Source organism: Porites lutea, chromosome 6 (genome assembly GCF_958299795.1).
Source record: "Porites lutea chromosome 6, jaPorLute2.1, whole genome shotgun sequence".
NCBI classification, from domain to species: domain Eukaryota; kingdom Metazoa; phylum Cnidaria; class Anthozoa; order Scleractinia; family Poritidae; genus Porites; species Porites lutea.
Genome location: NC_133206.1, coordinates 23,507,444 through 23,529,816, shown reverse-complemented (window position 1 = coordinate 23,529,816; position 22,373 = coordinate 23,507,444). Strand labels below are relative to the sequence as shown.

The 22,373-nt window shown below is 41.1% G+C and overlaps 3 pseudogenes; 1 reads left to right on the top strand and 2 right to left on the bottom strand.

Annotated features, from left to right (window-relative positions):
• Positions 1 to 20,766, bottom strand: part of LOC140940656 (uncharacterized) — a 114,662-nt pseudogene extending 93,896 nt beyond the window's left edge.
• Positions 1,314 to 16,608, top strand: LOC140940658 (uncharacterized; annotated as a pseudogene).
• On the bottom strand, positions 20,000 to 21,378 carry LOC140940655 (collagen triple helix repeat-containing protein 1-like; annotated as a pseudogene).
• Positions 21,379 to 22,373: the final 995 nt, after the last annotated feature.

The following is a 22,373-nucleotide window of genomic DNA, read 5'->3' as shown; positions in this document are numbered from 1 at the left end:
TTATGACAAAAACTTCCCAGTCATGCCAGTTCAATTGCGTGGTTTGTCTACTAAGTTAGAGGTCTGACACACGATTGAAATGTTTTACACTTAGCAGGTCAGTAAACCCTTTCGGACGCACTCAGTGAACATAGCTATATAATCGACTTGTACAAGAAGACTAAAACTAAGAGAAGCAGATGCATCAATAAATAAATCAAAGTCCAAGAATTCGACATTCTAATTTCCAGTGACTCTAAGCAGTCCACTTAACTTACTGCGTTTGGGTGTGTAAACCGTTTCCCGGCCTAGGACTAATCCTCTCACTCCCCCTTTATGCGTAAAGCTACTGTAGTAAATAGCTACATTATATATCATATGGAGTCGACCTTTACGACTACGAGAGTACGAGATTTAACTGGAAGTGTATTTCGCGTATTCTAAAAAATATAGCCGATACTCCAGAAAGTTTCCTTGCTCTTTTTTCCACCAGAAAAGTTGGCCCTGGGGGTGGTTAAGCCCTCAATCGATGCTAAAAGGATTAAATCTCTAACATTTGATAACTTGTTTCCGCTACTACGTCATTTCCGCTAAAACTCGTAGTAGAATGACGAGGACTTTTTGGCTGAGTATTTTCATCATGATTTCACATTTCAAGCATTTCACATACCCAAACGTAAAAAAACCAGTAGCCTTTGGACACCTTCTATTCTGCTGAGTTTGAACTGCGAGAAATTATTGACTGATCACATGGGATTACCGTCTGCAAAAGTTTTTGGGGGATCACGTTCTTGGGAAGCTTGGCCACTAAGCTTAGAATAGTAACCGAGCCTTCCCATTTAGTTTTCAATCCTTCCTGAACCGTTTGTATGCAATGTTCAGCTGGCCGCAGAGGTTGTTAAGGGTTAGGCTCTGAGAATGGTGATTACAGCTAAGCACTGATCAATACTGATTAGGGTTAAATTAAGCACTGAGAATAGTGATTAGGGTTAAGCACTGAGTCCATAACCGGTTAGCTTCTATTTGGGGTTAGGTTGTTGCTATATATCGTCAAATCAAACCATCAATCGTCAGCAAACCCTCAGTGGCGTAATGGTATGGGAGATGGACTGTAGATTCCACGCTTCGGGTTCGAGTCCTACTCGCGCCTTCTAAATGTTTTTTCCTTAAAAATTGAAGATACTTAGACACTGTACTTAGAAATTTCATGTAGGAAAAGCGAAATGTCTCAGAATGTCTTGTGAGAGGGAAATGTCAGTTTGGAGTATGGAGATGAGTGCTCCCCAAGAAAGTGATCCCCCAAATATTTTCGCCGTCCGGTGTATTACCGCACAATGCTTCGTTCCCAGGCTTCTTTTCTACTCGTCACAGGGACGCAGGAACGAGTAGGAGAGCAGCGTGGGCACGACGTCGAAGGCTGTCCTGTCCACACGTACACACAACGCTTGACACAGCGATCACAAAAACAGTAACACACCAAGAAGGAATGCGATATTGGTGTCGAGTCAATGATTCAGCAAAATGGTTTTCATTAATTCCTGGAAGATGTTATTACTGTACGTAAGGTTAATGTACAGTTTTTAGCCATTGAAGGGGAAAATGCGAAGAAAGGTGCGCAAGGAAGAAGTACGCCCCTTATGTACTCGCACGTTTCAATTCCCCCAGTTCCCTTCCATTCAAACGCCTGTCACGTGCGCTCATGCAACAAATCACGTTAAAACACCTAGTAACTAAGCAGCTAGTAACTATAATCTGATTGGGTAAACGTGTGAAAATGGTGGGAATCTTGCGTGTCCGGTTTTATCGCTAATATGAACATTCAAATACCCCGAATTAAACCGACAGCTGTCGAAGGAGTGCAAAACACAATGTAAGGGTCTGCGGCCATATCATGGTAAAACATTACCCTTCCGATGACTGCATACAGATGAACCTCTCTACAAATGACATCTTGGGGACAGAAGAAAGTGGCCGTTGTAGAGAGGTTGAAGAGTCAATGTATGGGCTGTTCGCCCCAAAAAAGTGACCATTGAAAAAAGGTGGCCGATGTGGAGAGGTGGCCATTAGCAGAGGTTTGACAGTGATGTTACAGTTTCTATGGAAACAGTTAATACAAAAATGTTCATTTTGTTAGTTAGATCATGATGAAAAATCAGTATTTTTCTTGTTTTCTTTGTAGTCACAAGAGAGACTGAATAAACTGGGTGTTTGCTTGTCTCATTCAAGACGAGACACCACTATGACAATGCTTGGAGGCCACTTCTCAGATCTTGTGGTCAGTAAGATCAAAGAAGGGAAGGTGTTTCGTGGTACTGGGGACAACTGGGATTTTGAAAGATTTTAAAGGGCAGCATGCGAAGACATTAACAATGAAGATCTCCATATGTTTGCAAGCAATCTTATTGAGAACAGACTTAACTTCACTCATTTATCAAATGAGTCTCCAAAGGGGAATGTCAAAGATCTTCCACGTAGTACCTTTTTGAGCTATTTTGAAAAAACAGCTCATATGGCAGTGGTTTGAGCGTTTGTATCTTTGTGGCTTTGTGTCTTTGTGGTTTGTGTGTTCAGATTTCTGTTGCAGGAGCCAATAAGGTTGAAGGTACTATGAGTTGATGCGTAGGAACCAATGAGATTTTGGCATCTAACATTTATTTACATTCACTCGGCTAAAGGTCAAACAAGGGCAGTTTGAGACCGCCATTTTGATTCTTCACATTTTTTTCGCCTTTTAATACGGCTAAAGGTGTTTAGAAGCATAATATTGAAATATCTTTATGATTCAAACGCTGGGTACAGTGATGGAGCTGTTTAAGTGTCCATATTAGTAGTATAGGAGGGACCGGTTACTCCTCTTATTTGGGGAGGATTCTCATTAAGGTGGGGAGGAATACATTAACGTCGCTGACGTCATAGGCTATTGTCTTGATCTCATGAATAAAATGCGCAGGAATCTCATTAAGATAAGGTCGTGTGCTATTTTAAGTTGGTTTAGGTTTTCTAGTTACTTTAAGGTCGATAAACGTCTTCGTTTTCTATTGGTTAGTTAGAAAATAAGAAAAGTTTTCATTGGTTAATTCATAGTGCCCGAGGAGTAAAGTCAAACTTGTCTCTGACTTAAAATCACTGAGACGTAACGTAATTATGCAAGTCCTATTTCCTGCTGCTGCGATTGTCCTGGTTCCGGTTCACTGATTTTTGGCAGGCAAATCGTGCATATTAATGAGGGCAAAAGCCAACTAGCTCTTTTTTACACTGCAAACAATGTTTTACTCACCCCTCTCCTTTTCATTTTTTTACTTTCCTCCTCCTCCACAATTTTATTGTTTTCGTTCCTAATTTTTTTTATTCCCTCCTCCAAAATTTCACAATTTTTATTATTTTCCCTCCTCAATCTTAATTTCTCTCCTTCTCCACAATTTTATTATTTTCCCTCCTCCACCTCCACCTCCTCACTTCTATTGTTTTCCCTCCTCCACCTCCTCATTTTGATTGTTTTGATAGGGTCGATGTAGGGTCGATGTAAGGTCGATGTGGGGTCGATGTGGGGTCGATGTAGGGTCGATGTAGGGTCAGCGATTTGAAAGAAATCTATTAAAATAGTCAAAGAAAGCAAGCTATCTTTTTTTTACCACGTTTCCCTCCTCCTCTTCCTCATTTTTATTGTTTTTCCTCCTCCTCCTCCTCCTCCTCATTTTTATTGTTTTCCCTACTCCTCCTCCTCCTCCTCCTCCTCATTTTTGTTTTCCCTCCTCCTCCTCCTCCTCATTTTTGTTTTCCCTCCTCCTCCTCCTCCTCATTTTTATTGTTTTCCCTACTCCTCCTCCTCCTCCTCCTCATTTTTGTTTTCCCTCCTCCTCCTCCTCCCCCTCATTTTTATTGTTTTCCCTACTCCTCCTCCTCCTCCTCCTCATTTTTGTTTTCCCTCCTCCTCCTCCTCCTCATTTTCATTGTTTTCCCTCCTCCTCCTCCTCCTCATTTTTATTGTTTCCCCTCCTCCTCCTCCTCCTCCTCCTCATTTCTATTGTTTTCCCTCGAAAAGGCCAAAAGGCTATCATCAGGCCTATAAGGCCAAACTCAAATGTGATGGTCTGATTTTGGCCTTTTCGAGGGAAAACAATAGAAATGAGGAGGAGGAGGAAGAGGAGGGAAAACAATAAAAATGAGGAGGAGGAGGAGGAGAAGGGAAAACAATAAAAATGAGGAGGAGGAGGAGGAAAAACAAAAAATGAGGAGGAGGAGGAGGAGGAGGGAAAACAAAAATGAGGAGGAGGAGGAGGAGTAGGGAAAACAATAAAAATAAGGAGGAGGAGGAGGGAAAACAAAAATGAGGAGGAGGAGGAGGAGGAAAAACAATAAAAATGAGGAAGAGGAGGAGGGAAACGTGGTAAAAAAAAGATAGCTTGCTTTCTTTGACTATTTTAATAGATATCTTTCAAATCGCTGACCCTACATCGACCCTACATCGACCCTACATCGACCCAACATCGACCCCACATCGACCCCACATCGACCCCACATCGACCCCACATCGACCCTACATCGACCCTACATCGACCCCACATCGACCCCACATCGACCTTACATCGACCCTACATCGACCCTATCAAAACAATCAAAATGAGGAGGTGGAGGAGGGAAAACGATAGAATTGAGGAGGTGGAGGTGGAGGAGGGAAAATAATAAAATTGTGGAGAAGGGGGGAAATTAAGATTGAGGAGGGAAAATAATAAAAATTGTGAAATTTTGGAGGAGGGAATAAAAAAAATTAGGAACGAAAACAATAAAATTGTGGAGGAGGAGGAAAGTAAAAAAAATGAAAAGGAGAGGGGTGAGTAAAACATTGTTTGCAGTGTAAAAAAGAGCTAGTTGGCTTTTGCCCTCATTAATATGCACGATTTGCCTGCCAAAAATCAGTGAACCGGAACCAGGACAATCGCAGCAGCAGGAAATAGGACTTGCATAATTACGTTACGTCTCAGTGATTTTAAGTCAGAGACAAGTTTGACTTTACTCCTCAGGCACTATGAATTAACCAATGAAAACTTTTCTTATTTTCTAACTAACCAATAGAAAACGAAGACGTTTATTGACCTTAAAGTAACTAGAAAACCTAAACCAACTTAAAATAGCACACGACCTTATCTTAATGAGATTCCTGCGCATTTTATTCATGAGATCAAGACAATAGCCTATGACGTCAGCGACGTTAATGTATTCCTCCCCACCTTAATGAGAATCCTCCCCAAAAAAGAGGAGTAACCGGTCCCTCCTATACTACTCATATTTTAGTGTGGGTGCTGATTCAAGACATTTGTATTGGTAATAGCATGATTTCTAGCGATATTTGGCATAAATACTACGAGTGATATTTCGAAATTGTTATACGTAATTTCACGAGCCGTTAGCTGAGTAAAATTTGAGACAATTTTGGAATATCACGAGTGGTATTTATGCAAAATGTCACGTAGAAATCATGCTATTATTTGTTTATACTACGACCAACAAAAGGTTTGTAATTTCCACATGTAGGTATTTCAAATTTAAATGAAATACCACTGATCTAAGCCAATCAAATTGCAGAATTTCTCATTAGTAGCATAACTGACCTAATTCAGCTAACGCGAACAGTACAACTCACTTGTTTCATAATGTATGAGTTCTGTTTCACCTGTTTCAAGGTAGAGTGTAAAGGATCATATATTTTTCAAAGTTCCTTCAATGAAACAATAATTGAAATCTAGATATGGACTTTAATTCTGGAGTATGCGGCCTATAAATTGCGGTTTTAGATGTTTGAAAGGCAAGGCAAGTATTGTTAATCCTGTAAACAAGCTTTTTTCTCTCGGTTACAAAGTTCAACAGACCTTTGTCGTATCAGGAAAAAAAAGATGAATTAGGTGAACAACGTGAAACAAGCTTGCTGGATAAGAGTCATTATAGTTATTGAAACGTATTTTATTTAGTAAAGATGCGGAACGTAACAAAACATTAGCGGGTATAAAATTGGAAGAAGTAGTTGACACAATAATTAGATATTGTTTTATTAAGTGGAGTAACACGATATGAGTAGAAATATATTTCGGCAGTTTGATAATTTTCTTGGAAGTTAATACTGTTAGGCTATCAACCATGACGTTGCATGAAGCATAATTTCATTGCAGATGTTGTAATGAAGCCTAGGTGATTTCTGAAAATCGTTTGAAAACATTTCTAGTAAACAATTTGCTTTTTTTTAACGTACCGCGAATCGTAAAAGGGCCACAGTCCAACCCCGGAGTCCAACATCTTCACGTGCAAATTGTGTGCATGAGTTATGTAAAGGACAAGACATAAGAACAATACCTTTTCATTGATTTCGTGATTTTCAGGTTTTGATCCTAGCTACCAGCGTAGTTACAATGTTTACCTGATTTTCTATTGGTTTTGTAATGAGATATTTCGGCGTCCCCACGCGGGTATCAAAGCGCGCGTTAGCGTCCTTTTGGTCAGGAAAAGTCAAGTAGGATTCGCGTCGTGACATCGTTTTTGTGATTTTGTCTTAACCTTTGGTACAAGCGGGACCGATATGTAAGTGATTTCTTTTGTTATTTCTTTTGTTTAGTTTCGTTGTTTAGTCAGTGGGCAAAAGTACGCGAATGTTACTGTACAAGTATACAGATTTAAGTTGTTTCATGAGCGAAAAGCGGATTTGAACGCCTGTTAGAGCAACGCCCACACTTTTGCTTTATAGCACAAGGATTAAGATCAGATTTATGGAATTATTGTCTAATTTAAGTTTATGTAGCTTTTACGTAGATTTTACCGTCTTGTTATCGACCTAATCGTCATAGAATCGCTTTAATACCGTTTTCAAGCTTTAGTTTGTTGATTACGCGTTATTTGTCTTAGTACCGCCCTTTCGCCAAATTGATAGAGATTTTTGTATTGTTATTTCAGTTTACGGTCTATCTTTGGTCTATAGATTTTGGTCTTTGGAATTTGGAATTAAATCACCGTCAACGTCACCTTTGGTTTTCCGTGGTTTTCTTGTTTTGCCGACCCGTAAAATAGTCCCTAATCTAACCTGCTGCGACACACCCCTCGAAGTTTCGTTTCTCGTTTGTTTGTTTGTTTGGGTCGTCGCCAGCCACCGTAAAATATCGCCAGTCTTGTTTGCCGATGGTTATGAACATTTGTTGAACATTGCTTGAACCTTTGAAACTTTATTTGATGGCTTTATTAGTGTCTTTAGCGTCGCATACCTTCGTAACCATACGCCGACACCTACCGGAGATAATGCGCCAAAACAAACACATCCGGCGTCAAAGAGCGTAACCAGCGTCACATCTTCCATTTCGAAAACTGAAGCTCCTCGCACAAGAAAAATGACGGAAAAAGGAAAAGCTTACAAATTAGGGATTAAACAAGCTAACCGTGATTGTGCGCTTGCGAAACTGAAAAAGCAGATAGAGAAGATCAATATAATGCGTGACTTACCTGAGACAACAATTGAACAATTAGCCTCAGAGAGGGATTATTTAGATCGCTTGAAAGATGAGTTTAATGACGCGCAAAAGGCCTACGATGATTTGCTGGAATCGCCAAAAGAAAAAGACGCCTCTTATCAGTGGTTCGATATTCGTGATCGAGAGTTTACTGAATGTAGGATAAGAATCTGCGAGCGCATTCAGGCACTGGAGAAAATATCCACTCGACCTTCATCCGAGAAGTCCAGGCACAGTAGGAAGTCGTCTGTCAGGTCTTCTCGATCTTCCTCGTCTCATCGAATTTCTCTTGCCTTAGTCGATGCAGCCGCTAAAGCAGCGAAGTTACGAGCCGAAATGGAACTTTTCGACAAAGAAAGAGAAATAAGGCGCTTGCAACTTGAAAAGGAAATAACAATTGCAAATGCCGAAGAGGATGCAATTAAAAGAATAATAGATGAAGACAAATTATCTGTTAAGAAAGAAAACAAAAGGGTGAAAAAAGATCTCGATCCAGGCACGGGTGCCAAAAAGTTTATTAAAAATGAGAGAAATTTTCCTATGGACCCGAAAGTTCCTCCCTTCGTCCCAAGTAACTTACCGGAGTCTCCCGAGATTCTGCGACCAGAACCGTTTTTCTCATCCTCGCAGTACGTTAGTCCAGATATCAGCGCTACCATGCGCGAAATAGTTAACCTTCAAGCAAAACAAGCAGAGTTAAGTTCGATGATAATAAATCAGCAGAAGACTACCCACCTTCCTTTCTGGAGATCCATTCGAGTATCCAGCGTTTATAACTGCCTTTGACTCCATCATTTCCGCTAATGTGCCCTCGGACAAGGATCGTCTCTTCTTTCCAGACAAGTTCCATAAAGAAAAGGCGAACGAAGTCGTGAAAGGATTTCTAGCTATGAGCTCAGACAGCGCTTACAAAGAAGCCCAAGGAATTGCTTGACCACCGCTTTGGCAATCCAGTGCATGTAGCAGAAGCGTATAAGTCTAGCCTTAGAAAATGGCCGCAGATCAGTGACGGAAATAGTAGTGGTCCCAGGAGTTCTCTGACTTTCTTGTGCGATGTGAAGAAGCGATGAAAACAATGAAGTCTATGGGAGATCTTCAGACTCAACACAAACACTCCTTCAAATCAGTGCTAAGCTTCCTTCTCCGGTGAATTAAGGAATGGGTCAGAGTTACATGAGGGGTTTTATGACTTGATGTTGTTTTTTCCAGTATCTTCCTTTATTTTAATCTTAGGCCGCTGTGTTTAAGACCAGAACCACTTTGGACCTTAAACACTCCTTTTTTTTAGATCACGTGACCAGCCACGCCCATAATTATGCAAAATTTGGACTTTGCAGATTACACCAGTTTACTGAATGTGACAACAATCGTTTTTCCTTCCATAATATTTCATTTACATTCAGATAGGCTTAATTAATCGGGGATTTGTGAAATGATCTATTCCTTCGTAATTATTAGATATTTTTCTCTCGTCCCAGTCTCCCTCTTAACAAGAAACGTTATAGATTACAAAACGTAGATAATTTGAGAAAACCCCGATTAATTCCATAAACTTTGTGTCAATAGTCATTGACAAAAAGTGAATTAAATTACAAGTGTTATTTATAAAGTGGTGTAAATTTGGATTGAAATAAAAAGCCAAAAATGGGTGTGGCAAGTCACGTGACACAGATAATACATTAGTAATAATGAAAAATGAATGCTTATGGAGAGTAGAAATTGAATTTAAAATATTAATACGAAAGGTAAAATCCCTACTAAAACAGACCACCCCCCTCCAAATTTGCAGTGCCCCATTCCTTAATTCACCGGAGTTCCTATTCTGGCGTTAAGTGGTGTAGGCACGCTCATGAAGCACAAACGAAAACAAAGAAGATTATCACCTTTAGCGACTTTGTAAAATTCGTTGAGGAAGAAGCAGAACTAGCGAACGACCCTATTTTCTCACCAGACGAGCTAAAGAAAGAAAGAAATAAGACGGTTACAGTCAACCAACCGAGGTTCGGATGGAAAATTAGACCAAAGAGCAAAGGCGTTGACGGAGCTGGCGAAACGTCCCTTGCGACCGGAGGCTTACCCATGGAATCAAAAATTGCCAATGAGAAATCGTACCAGCCCTGTCCTCTCTGCGAAGGCCAGCACTCACTCGTTAAATGCAGCAGTTTCTTGAAGAAGTCAGTAGACCAGCGCAGTGATGTCATTCGTGAAAAGGGACTTTGTTACGGCTGCTTTAAAAGGGTCACATGTCAGCGGGTTGTCTTGACAGATTCACTTGTGAAGAATGCGGAAGGCGCCATCACACTCTCCTCCATGGAGTAAAACCCAAATCCAGCAACCCACAGCCAGATACGAAAGCAAAATTGAGCGTTCTTCAACCGAAGAAGAAAGAGCCTCAAAAGGAAGCCAGGAGTGAAAGCAAGCCAGCTCCCGAATCATCAAATTCAAACGCGATTAGCGCGGCACACAGCTCAGTCCCGGGCAACGCAAGCTTAATCACCAATTGTCGAATCACGGTCTTGGTCGATCTGTTTCACAAGGCTAATCCCGAAAAGAAAATAAAGGTGTACGCACTCTTAGACGATGCAAGTGACACGACCTTTGTTACAACCCAAGTGCAAGAGAAACTCGGCATTGAGGGTGTTCAGACCAGTTTGAACCTTAGTACCATGCTTGGTCGTGAAGTGTTAGAAGTAGAAAGAATCGATGGTCTAATTGTACAAAGACTTGACGGACGTGTCCAAGTTGATCTACCTAAAGCGTACGCTAGAGAGAGCATTCCATCCAGACGAGACCAAATCCCGACACCGGAGGTTGCGGACAAGTGGCCACACCTTCAGAAAATTCGCGATAAGATCCCGCCCTACGACAAGGACGCAGAAATTGGCTTGTTGATTGGTTGTAACTGTCCCAAGGCAATCAAACCAAAGGAGGTTATACATAGCACGAGTGGAGATCCTTATGCAGTTCGCACTTTGTTAGGATGGTCTATCGTGGGACCTGTCGCGACCTCAGACAGCTCTTTAGAAGACCACGCCCTGAATTCCACATGCCAAGGCACCTTAGCGAGAGAGAGAGTACCCGGAGATCGTGAGAGCCGATTGAGTTTCGTGCTTAAAGGAAGAACAAAGGAGTTGATAAATCCAACTGCGATCTATCAGATGTTCGAACTAGATTTCTGAGATCACAAAAACAGCGGAAGGCATGGTTCGTCTAAAGGGGATAGACGATTTCTGGAAATAGTCAAGCAAAGAATTCGTCAGTGCGAAGACGGCCATTACGAACTTCCGTTGCCATTGAAAACCGAGCGCATCGAACTGCCTAATAATAGAGAGACAGCTCTCCGCCGACTTAATCAGCTGAAACGAAGATTTCAAGCTCCAAAGGGACATAAATAAACAGATGACTATGTAAACTTTATGAAAAACATCATTGAAAATGGCTACGCAGAGAAGGTACCAAACATTCACAAGTCAGAAAGGAGCAATGTCTGGTATATCCCGCACCACAGCGTCTACCATCCAAAGAAACCAAATAAAATTCGAGTAGTTTTTGATTGCGCGGCGGAACATAGAGGCGAATCTTTAAACAAGCACCTGCTTCAAGGCCCTGACTTGACAATCGACTTGACCGGGGTACTATGCCACTTTCGAGAAGAATCCATCGCCTTTTTGTGCGACATAGAAGCCATGTTTCACCAAGTCAGAGTAGTCGAAAGCCACAGAGATTTACTTAGATTCCTCTGGTGGGAGGACGGTGACGTCACTAGAGAACCAGACGAATATAGAATGACCGTTCATTTGTTTGGAGCCACTTCATCGCCGGGGTGTGCGAATTTTGCTTTGAAGTCAACTGCTAATGACTATGAGAGTGAATTTGGTGTTGCTGCCGCAGATTGTCTTCGAAACGACTTCTACGTTGATGACGGTCTCAAGTTTGTTCCCTCAATCGATGAAGTTGTAACGCTAATTTCAGATGTGAAGCAAATGTGCAAGAGTGGAGGTTTCAACTTTCATAAATTCGTGTCGAATAGTAAAGACGTCATCAGAAGAATACCACAGTCAGATAAAGCAGATGGCGTTAAAGAGCTCGATTTGGACCTCGATTCGCTTCCCTAAGAACGTGCTCTTGGTGTGCAGTGGTGTACTGAGTCTGACTGCTTTCAGTTTAACATCGTCTTACAGGACAAGCCGTGCACTAGAAGAGGAATACTTTCTAAGATAAGTTCGATTTTTGACCATTTTGGCTTCGTTTCTCCGCTCTTGTTAGACGGAAAGTCAATACTTCAGGAGTTATGCCGCCTTGACGTAAGTTGGGATGACCCAATACCTGACGATATAAAGATCAAGTGGGAGAAGTGGACAGCAGACCTGTTAAATTTGCAGCAAATTTCAATTTCGAGTTTTTACAAGCGCGAAAACTTTGGTCCTGTTGTGCGCACTGAACTCCACCACTTCTCAGACGCAAGCGTAAAGGGCTACGGTCAGTGTAGTTACGTGAGAATGACTGATGAGCAGCAAAGGATCCACTGCACCTTAGTCATGGGAAAATCGAGAGTTGCCCCCCTCAAACCTGTAACCGTACTGAGACTGGAACTCACCGCCGCTGTTTGTTCTGTGAGGATTAGTCAGCAGTTGCGTCGGGAACTGAGTTATCACGTTGACCAAGAGTACTTTTGGACAGATAGCAAAGTGGTCCTTGGATACATAAGCAATGAAAGTAGGCGATTTCATGTATTCGTGGCTAACAGAGTTCAAGAAATTCAAAATAGCACTTCAGTTGAACAGTGGAACCACGTCGAATCAAAACAGAACCCTGCAGATGAGGCTTCGCGAGGTGTAAAGTCTCAAGAGTTGTTACATTCTCGTTGGATTAACGGACCTGCCTTTCTTTGGAAGACTGAAGACCAGTGGCCAATAAACCAGGATCACAGTGAAGGTACCTTTGATCTCCAGAATAACGACCCCGAAGTCAAGAATCATGTTACCATGGCAACCACACAAATCGTCAAGGTAGATTCAGAGAAAACAAGCCTGTGTGAGAGAGTGAAGTACTTCTCTGACTGGTATCGAGCGAAACGAGCAATTGCTCTTTGTACACGTTACATAAGAAGTTTAAGAGCGCGAGTACAGAAGAAGCAATGTAAAGAAGAATCGACACGAGAAGTAAAAGTCACTGATTTAGAGAGCGCAGAACGCGCTATCATTCGTGCAGTACAGACAAGCGCATTCAAGGAGGAGTTAGACGTCTTGAAGCAGATAAAGAGGAAGAATCCGGACCCTAACAGTAGAGTCTTTGCGCAACAGAGGAAAACTAATATAAAGACTTACAGCTCACTGTACAAGCTCGATCCTTTTGTTGATGAAGATGGAATTTTGCGAGTCGGTGGACGTCTCAAACGTGCAAGTCTGTCAGATGACATGAAGTTTCCCATCATACTACCAAGAAATAGCCACGTTACCACGCTCATTGTCAGGTACTTTCACGAACGCTCAAGTCACCAAGGCAAGACCATGACGCTCAATGAAGTACGATCGAATGGATTTTGGATAACAAGTGGTTCAGTTGTAGTAAGTAGCATAATCTCGTCCTTTGTCAAGTGCAAGAAACTACATGGAGCAGTTCAAGAACAAAGAATGTCAGACCTCCCAGAGGACCGTTTAGAGACTGCCCCCCCCCCCCTTTACCTACTTCACCGTCGACTATTTTGGTCCCTTTATCGTTAAAGATGGCCGGAAGGAGCTGAAGCGTTATGGTGTTTTGTTCACTTGTATGGCTTCGAGGGCTATACACCTTGAAACATCTAACTCCCTCGACACAGATTCATTTATCAACGCCCTTAGACGATTTATCAGTCGGCGAGGACCCATCCGCCAGCTAAGGAGTGACCAGGGAACCAACTTTGTAGGAGCTCGTAAAGAACTTGCACAAGCGTTAAGTGAAATAGACCAAGACAGAATTAAAGCAAAGTTATTAGAAGAGCAGTGCGATTGGTTTTCCTTCAAAATGAATGTCCCAGCAGCGAGTCACATGGGAGGTGTGTGGGAACGCCAAATAAGAACCGTTCGGAGCGTTCTCTCATCGCTGTTAAACAATAATGGGCGACAATTAGACGACGAGTCTCTTAGGACTCTGATGTGTGAAGCAGAAGCGATTGTTAACAGCCGACAATTGACAGTGAACCAGATTTCAGACCCAGATTCTCCAAGTCCTTTGACCCCGAGCCAGCTGCTAACGATGAAGTCAAAAGTTGTTCTTGCCCCACCAGGTGTCTATCAGCCAGCAGACGTATATTGCAGGGAACGCTGGAGGCGAGTCCAACATTTGACGAACGAGTTTTGGTCACGCTGGAGAAAAGAGTTCCTGCTTAGTTTACAAGAACGTCGGAAATGGACACGCCCACGCAGAGACTTACAAGTGGATGATGGTGTAATCATGAAGGATGAGAGCCTACCTCATAATGCTTGGCCGTTAGCACGTGTATCAGCTGTTTACCCTAGTGCAGATGGACAAATACGTAAAGTCCAGGTAGCTCTTGCGGATAGCTGCCTCGCTTCCAAGGGAAAGAGAACTGGTCAATTACGGTACTTTGACCGACCGATCCACAAGCTGGTACTGCTGATGCAAGTTGAGAATTAAGTGAGATCTGGGGTAATTCTCCGCCGAGGAGCCTTGAACACTGAACTGAACTTTGAAAAGAAAACATGATTATATGAACATTAAGTTGATTATTTAGCTGATTTAGTGAAATAATATGATTATTTCAGGGGAGCCATGTAAAGGACAATACATAAGAACAATACCTTTTCATTGATTTCGTGATTTTCAGGTTTTGATCCTAGTTATTAGCGTAGTTACAATGTTTACCTGATTTTCTATTGGTTTTGTAAGGGGATATTTCGGCGTCCCCACGCGGGTATCAAAGCGCGCGTTAGCGTCCTTTTGGTCAGGAAAAGTCAAGTAGGATTCGTGTCGTGACATCGTTTTTGTGATTTTGTCTTAACCTTTGGTACAAGCGGGACCGATATGTAAGTGATTTCTTTTGTTATTTCTTTTGTTTAGTTTCGTTGTTTAGTCAGTGGGCAAAAGTACGCGAATGTTACTGTACAAGTATACAGATTTAAGTTTAATTGATTTATAATTGTTTCATGAGCGAAAAGCGGATTTGAACGCCTGTTAGAGCAACGCCCACACTTTTGCTTTATAGCACAAGGATTAAGATCAGATTTATGGAATTATTGTCTAATTTAAGTTTATGTAGCTTTTACGTAGATTTTACCGTCTTGTTATCGACCTAATCGTCATAGAATCGCTTTAATACCGTTTTCAAGCTTTAGTTTGTTGATTACGCGTTATTTGTCTTAGTACCGCCCTTTCGCCAAATTGATAGAGATTTTTGTATTGTTATTTCAGTTTACGGTCTATCTTTGGTCTATAGATTTTGGTCTCTGGAATTTGGAATTAAATCACCGTTAACCGTCACCTTTGGTTTTCCGTGGTTTTCTTGTTTTGCCGACCCGTAAAATAGCCCCTAATCTAACCTGCTGCGACACACCCCTCGAAGTTTCGTTTCTCGTTTGTTTGTTTGGGTCGTCGCCAGCCACAAGTTATTCTTATAATTCTGTTTACTCGATTACTGTGTGATATGTCGAATTCCCTCACGTACGAACCACGAAAGGGGGTAAAGTCCAACACTTTCCCGTGCAAACAGTGTGATTCTACATCTCATTCTGGCTTTTCACAATAATGATAGTAATTTGAACGTATGAAGATATCGTTAGTTTTGTAACTAGTGCCTAAGCAAAGGCTCTTTTCTTTTAAGAAGCAATAACTTATAACATTTTTAGAATTAAGTCGTCAGAGTTAAAGACTGTTTCATTAAATTAGAATCGCACTTGACAGCCTGGCCTCGTAAATAATGATGATGCAGCCATCTACAACAATGATGAAAATCGTGGCATTTCTTAGCTATTCGGTATTCGACGAGCTTCATTATTTTAAGAAACCACCAAGAAACCTTGAAACCTTCGAGTGTTCCCTCTATTAAAGCAACACTTTGTGAGCTGATATTCATAGTACTTTAACAATTTTTCTATTTTACACCAGATGTCTGAAGGAAAGACAGAAAAGTGAATCTATATTTATTTATGAGGATCGAACCAGCTATGCGCAGCGCTTCTCATTTTCATTAATGTGCAGCTTTACCCAATTTCGCACAAAACATAGCCTAAATCTAGGATTAGAAGAGCAGATTGTGGATACTGTTACACTGCAGCGTTCAAAATAGTTCATGCACGTGAAACGTGCCTATGTTTTTTGAGTTTGAGTGAGTGGAAGCAATATGCAGAAAGTGCCAAGATTATTGTGGGACGAGTTGTCTTGCAGTTCCTTCCACAGTTCAAGTGTTTGAAAGGCATCATTCCTGACCACATTCCACATCAGTACAGTGAACAAATGGCACAACAGTCAACCATTGTCACCACGCCTATTATCAATGCTAATGAGGCAAAGTATGAAGACCGTGTCACAACACTCAGAACCTATGAGAAATGGATCTCTGAGATTTATGTTCAAGCTGGTTTAGTGCAGGAGGTGCCGGATACAGATAACCCACCAGTACCTGCTGGACCGGCAGCACCTGGCCAGACGAATGCCCATACACAAGCCACTCCAAATGATCCTATGAAAGACATGAAAGTTGTATTCGCTGGGGATCAGCTAACAAGAGTTCGATTTGCTGGCGGTAAGGACCTACTTTCAGGGGCACAAACACCATCGGATAGGTTTGAGCACTGTTCAACCATTCAAGCCTGTTATGTGGCATATTAAAGCATCTTTCCGCTCCTCCAATAATCCTACTCCTTTTTGCATAAGCCAGAGTCAGTGAATCAGGTTAGAACCTTGAAATATTTTAGTGAGAGAGTACAATCGCAGAAATGCCACTCCAGGAAAAGTCTTAGATTCTTATGAAGGAAGTGAGGACTTATTTTTCAGCATGGGAAGAGCTTACATGGTGGTTGCAGCACTCAGTTACTTTGGAATGCAAAAGCTTGATGACAATTCAACTCTAAATGTATTCCCAGATAACATTGCTCATGCCAGAGAGAGAACAGTAAAGGAAAACTTTTCACCTTGTTTTCTTTAACCGCTTATGGTGAGAATCGTTCAAAAAATTAAATACTATCCTCCTTAAGTGAACTCTCGCTTTGGTAACGGTAAAACAACAAACCTGGATCAGCCCAATATCACGAACATCGCCCTTCCGCCATGCGCATTGTTTGCACTGAATTCCTGTCACTTTCCCCCTTCTCACCACGTGATCCAGGGGTACCTACAAAGTCTTTGTCACCTTTAGCAATATCCCGACCGTCGAGGCCTGGTAACCCGTTATGTCCAGGGAGGCCAGGTGATCCTTGTAAACATGTGTTAGAGTTCTGTTTCGCATTAGAAATTGAAACGAGAAAAAATTTCGTTATAACTGAAGGACGTAAAATAATTGAATTTGCTCGCAGTATGAATGGTTCCTGTTCAGTATTTTGCACTGACGAAGAATAGTCGAAAATCAAGAAATTGATGATTATTATTGATCACAGAAGTGAACAGACTACTGATCAAGCCATATTACGATCTTAGAGGGGGGTGCATTAATAAAACCTTTGGTGGACAGGCTGCTCTGATCGCAGATACTTAATCGCGAGAATGGCGTCCTCTGTCTTCGCGCGCGCCAGGGGTGTCACTTGTACTTAAATCTGAATCATTTCAAAACCTAGAGAAATTAAAGAGAAAGACTTATGATCTTTTAAGTGTTAGAGTTTATCACTAACCTGGCAATATTTTTTTTGTCATCTAGATCCTCTAATATTTTAAGCATAAACATGAAACCAGCTTTGAAAAATTTCTCCGCTGCTTTTTATAAAGCAATTTATTAATAGTTCTAAAAGAAGCTCTTTCCGCGATCTATATACAGGGTGTCCCAAAAGTTCGTTCCTCTACTTGATAAGACTGTAATGTAGTACGATTGGAATTGGTAAGCAAATCGCTGAAACAAAAGTTGTGTCTTTCAGTACAATCTAATATTTTATACTTGTTGTGCCATCTTGTCACGCTAACACTCGATTTGTGTACTTCCGCGCTAAAGGTGCGCGTGCATGAGTCCATTTTCCCGCCACACATTTTTGTATTTTGTAGCCCGATTTGCTCAAACTCCTTCCTTGTTTTTTGTAAACATCATGAAAGAAGAAAACCTCAAAACGCAAAAACGTTCAGCCAAGTGAGAGCATAAGCATGTTTTACTTCGATTTACCGGCTTATCAGTAGAAATAACTGATAAAAAAATGGAAAAATCCAAATTTTAAAGCGGCTAAAATAGTTTTGAACAAGGTTAGACACAAAAGAGACAACTCGACGAGATAGCTCTCACAGTAGTTAGCAAGCCATGTCTGGAGGAGTTTCATGAAAAGCGAAGGTTAGAGGCCCCTGAGATGGCAAACAACAACCTCGTTCCCAGGGTTCTCTCCTACCCTCCTTACGGAGGGGGCGGGTTGGAGAGAACCCTGGGAACGAGGTTGGGCAAAGAAAACCTCTGCTTTGTCTGCAAAACAACGATCAGCTCGTCTCAAATTTGTAAAGAGGTACAAAAGCGTTACTGTTAATAGGGGCCGGGCTGATTATCTTCTTTTGGATGAATGCTTACAGTCAAACCAGGTCAAGCGTACCCCCCAAGAGTACATGAATGAATTTATTATTCAAAAGTTGAATCCGTTGCTAGTTGTAGATTTCAGGTTGATCTCTGAATTCTTGCATGTGTAATGAGCCGTGAATTCACACGCGAGGCAGTTATGAAATTTCTACCCGCTCCATTTTCCTAAAATTGATGTAAATGTCTTCTAAGAAGCTTAATCCATTCAAAGATTTCCAATCTGACCAAATACAGAGAAGTTCTCGTAAAATATTCACTGCTCATTACGCATGCAGAAAAGCCGCTTTGAATTTGACACCAGTTACGGGAACGACTAACGGATTCATTTTTCAAATAATCAATTCATTAATAGAATCTTGGGGGGTACGCTTGACTTGGTTTGACTGTAAAGTATATTTTCCAGCTACCTAAACGCCTAAACTGAAAATGACTTTGTTCGGGGGGGGGGGGGGGGGGTGGGTCGAAGTGGAGAAGTGGCTCCTGCGTTAGGTGATAAAAAAGCTCAAAATAGAGTCATCTGTGGGTCTACATGCTGTAACCCACTCCATGCCGCAACGGCTGCAGAATGTGTGCGAAGGGGGAAAGCCGGTTATTGAAATTCTGAAAACATGTACCCGATAGAGCAATAAACACCTTCTAGAAATTTCACGCAAGAATAAAGTTTTGATCAAAAGTTATAGCGCATGAATAGAGAAACGAACTTTTGGGACACCCTGTAACTTTGATTGTTTCCTCTACTGAGAAACTTGCAAAATTCAACAACTCAAATCTTAATTTAGTCCCACTACGAAAATCTTACCTTCGCGACAAACTTCTCAAGGCTTACTTTCCGGCAAATAAAATAAACTGAACGTAAAAAGTGAAAGAGAAATAGCGAAAAATTCAACTTCTAATTAAATCTTTTCTTATGGTTTACTGAATAAACTATTCTCGAAACTGAGAATGTCTTGATCAAAGCTGTGTAGATCGAACTGAGACTGTGCATGGAACCTTGCGTTTCCTGTATTTATCTCACCTATTGTATGGAATATGTGTGAAAATCTTCATTACGCATACTGAGCTACGCATACTGTTGACCGACAATATACAGAGCGGGGACAGCTGTATTGTCAACTAGTTATACAGTGTGATTACAGCCTATTTTGTAAATGACCCTGAAAGGTACCAGGGACACCCAGCGACCGAATATTTCCAACTACGTCAGAAGTCACGGTGTTTCAAATGGTTTCCTATAAGTAGGCTTTAGAGACCTGTTTGCGGCTAATTTGGAGCTACCCTAAAACCTTTTTAACTGTTTGGGTGTCTTAAGGGAACTTTGGTCGGCTCGAAAGTTTTGGGGGGCTTTTTCGTCTTATCCGAAACTGTTAGCTACCCTGAAGGGTCCGGTCGAAAGTTCGAGGACATAGAGTAGCCTTAATTTCATTAGAAGATCCTTGGGAAATTTTTGCCTCAATTTTCAGCCTCTAAAGTTCCTCTAAAGTGCAATCAACTTTGCAATCAGCTTTGCAATCAATTTTGCAGTAGTTTTCAGACGTCTCGTTTTTGGTTCTTAATATTCTAGCTGATTAGATCTCTTTTCTAGAGATCCAACGTTTAGGACCAGCAGGATCTTTGTCCACGGTTTCTGCAGTTAATTTAATTCCTCTAACGTGCGCACGCACAAGCCCTTCCATGCTTGAAATGGAAAGGATGCCCTTGAATTAAAATCTCAAAAAAGACAATTTTGTAAGCCGATAAGAGGTGTGTTGTCAGTTGGTGACTCAATCTTTCAAGAAATTACTCAAAATAAAACCAGGAGTTTATCAAGAGGCATGTGGAAACATCAGTATTTGACGTGCTTATTTTGTTAAGGGTTTCCTGAACTGACCTGTTTTACTTCATACATGTTACAAAACTTCCTTATGTCTTCTATTAATTTAATACTAATCCGCAGTATTTATCAGCAATAATACTAACTTAATCATGGTTTTAGCTTGTTACTGGGAGCGAGGGACTTCTTCAATGATCAAACGAGACACTGAATTCCGGCCTGTTTGACCATCAGAATTTCCATATCCTACACAATTTCGAATGTTGATTCCTATTCGGATTTTGCCATATATAGTAGCACTCAATGAACCCGGGTCTGTGGTTGTTTTCCCCAGTATTTCCGATCCACAGCACTGCGTCAATAGGCAGGGGACCACTGCACTCGGCTCCATTGAAAGTGATGAACCATCTCTTGCAGCAGTTGCCACATCCTCCCAAATACAGGTTTCCCTTGTAAACAACACGGAGAGCAGTGTCATCCTTGGTTTTAGTGAACTGACAATCCTGCAACAACAAATTAAAAACCCAATGGGTCAGCATCTTTCAAGAATATGCCATCCTTTGTAAATGCACAACCTTAGTATCTAAGAAAAACAAAGTTGACATAGCCAGTAATCGCAATATAATTTTAAAAGCAACCAACCTTGATCAGTCCAATGTCACGGCCGTCGTAACTCTTCCACGCGCATTGTTTTCAGTTCCTGTGATCAGTGTCTGTTCCACTTGCTCCCATTTCTCCCTTCAAACCACGTAATCCAGAGGGACCTGCCACGTCCCTCTCACCCTTAGCACCATCTCGTCCGTTCCGGCCTGGTAACCCGTTATGTACATTTACTCAATTACTTCCTGGGAGGCCAGGGGATCCGCGCAAGCACGTGTTAGAGTTCTGTGTGATAATAGTTTAAAGCTAGAAATTATAGGAGAAAATACTTCGGTGTAACTAAAGGTCGTAAAATATTAACTGAACTTGCTTTCAGTAAGAGTGGTTCTTTTTTTTCATTTTTCACTCATGAAAAATTATATACAAATTGATGAGTATCATGCATTTTACCAGGAAGCATATACGTAATTATATAATCTTTCCTCTGATGTGGCACAAAAATTGGTCACGCCTTATAAAGATCCTCGAGGAGTGCATGTTTAATAAACCTTTCCGTGGACAATCTATGAGCCGTAGAATAATGCTTTTAGTTGCCAGAATTGTGACCTCTGTCTGCGCATGTGGCAAGAGCGACAATTGTTATTTAAAACTTAGTTTCTAGAAACGAATCTTTTCAAAATTAAGAGGAACTAAAGAGCACGCCTGCAATATTTATGATGTTATGAAGTTCATCTAATATTTTTAAGAATAAATATGAATCCAGCTTTGGAAAATTTCTCCGCTGCTTTCGATAATTATACGTACATTTGTCCACAGCTCTTTTGATCTATATAACTTTGTTTTCTCCACTCAACAGCTACAAACAAACTACAAACTTGAACAAATTATTAAATCTAATGTACTTATAATAATTTTGGCGTTGTTCATTGCGAAAAAAATGCTAGTCCGAATAAGAAAGTCCTACCTTGGCGACAGAGGAGGCGTTGTCAACTGCGCATTGCGAATATATCAACAGGTAAAATAGAAAACAAACAGCAACATTTCTTCCCTCCGTGGAAAAAAATACGTTGAAGGCTGAGAAAATCAAGTATCAAACCTCTGCAGAAGTCTTGGTTTACTGTTTCAAGTGCAGTCAATGATAAGGATAAAATTAAATGTTTGAATTAATTTTAGCAAAATTTTTCTCGTTCGATGAAGACAAAGGTAGGCTTTGACAGACCGCCACGTTTACTCAACCTTGAAAAATAACTGAAGGGAAAGACGTATGAAATTAGGTAAGTTGATCCATTGAATTGGAAAAGATCTTTGGTTGACAAACTATTCTCGATTAATTAAAGAGACCTTATAGTTATAGTATAACGAATACTCCTGTCTCTTAAAAGTTACTGAAGGATAATATTTGTCAGTGGCAAGTTGATTTTTTTACTGACGTAAACTTTAGGACTGTTTATTTAATCCTTCAATTTAGCAAAACTGATCAGATCAGTCACTTTTACTCTCGTGACGGGAACTGAGAAAACGTCTAAATGGCGGTAGCCGAGAGGCCATCTACCACTTGAGCATGACAGTTCGAAACAGGCGAATAACCAGGCCTGTCGGCGACCTCGTAGTGTTCCTGCCCGCTTTGTTGCTTCGCAGCTCAGTTTTTGGCGGTTTCGAGCTAAGAGGTTTATCTCAGAATCTACAATAACTTTAAGCGCATAGCTCGGTTGCAACCCAGTATGCGTTGAGGTTTCTTCCCTCACTGACCCTATCTCATATTTTGTTATTAGGACAAGTACGTGGCAGAAAAATTCGCCAA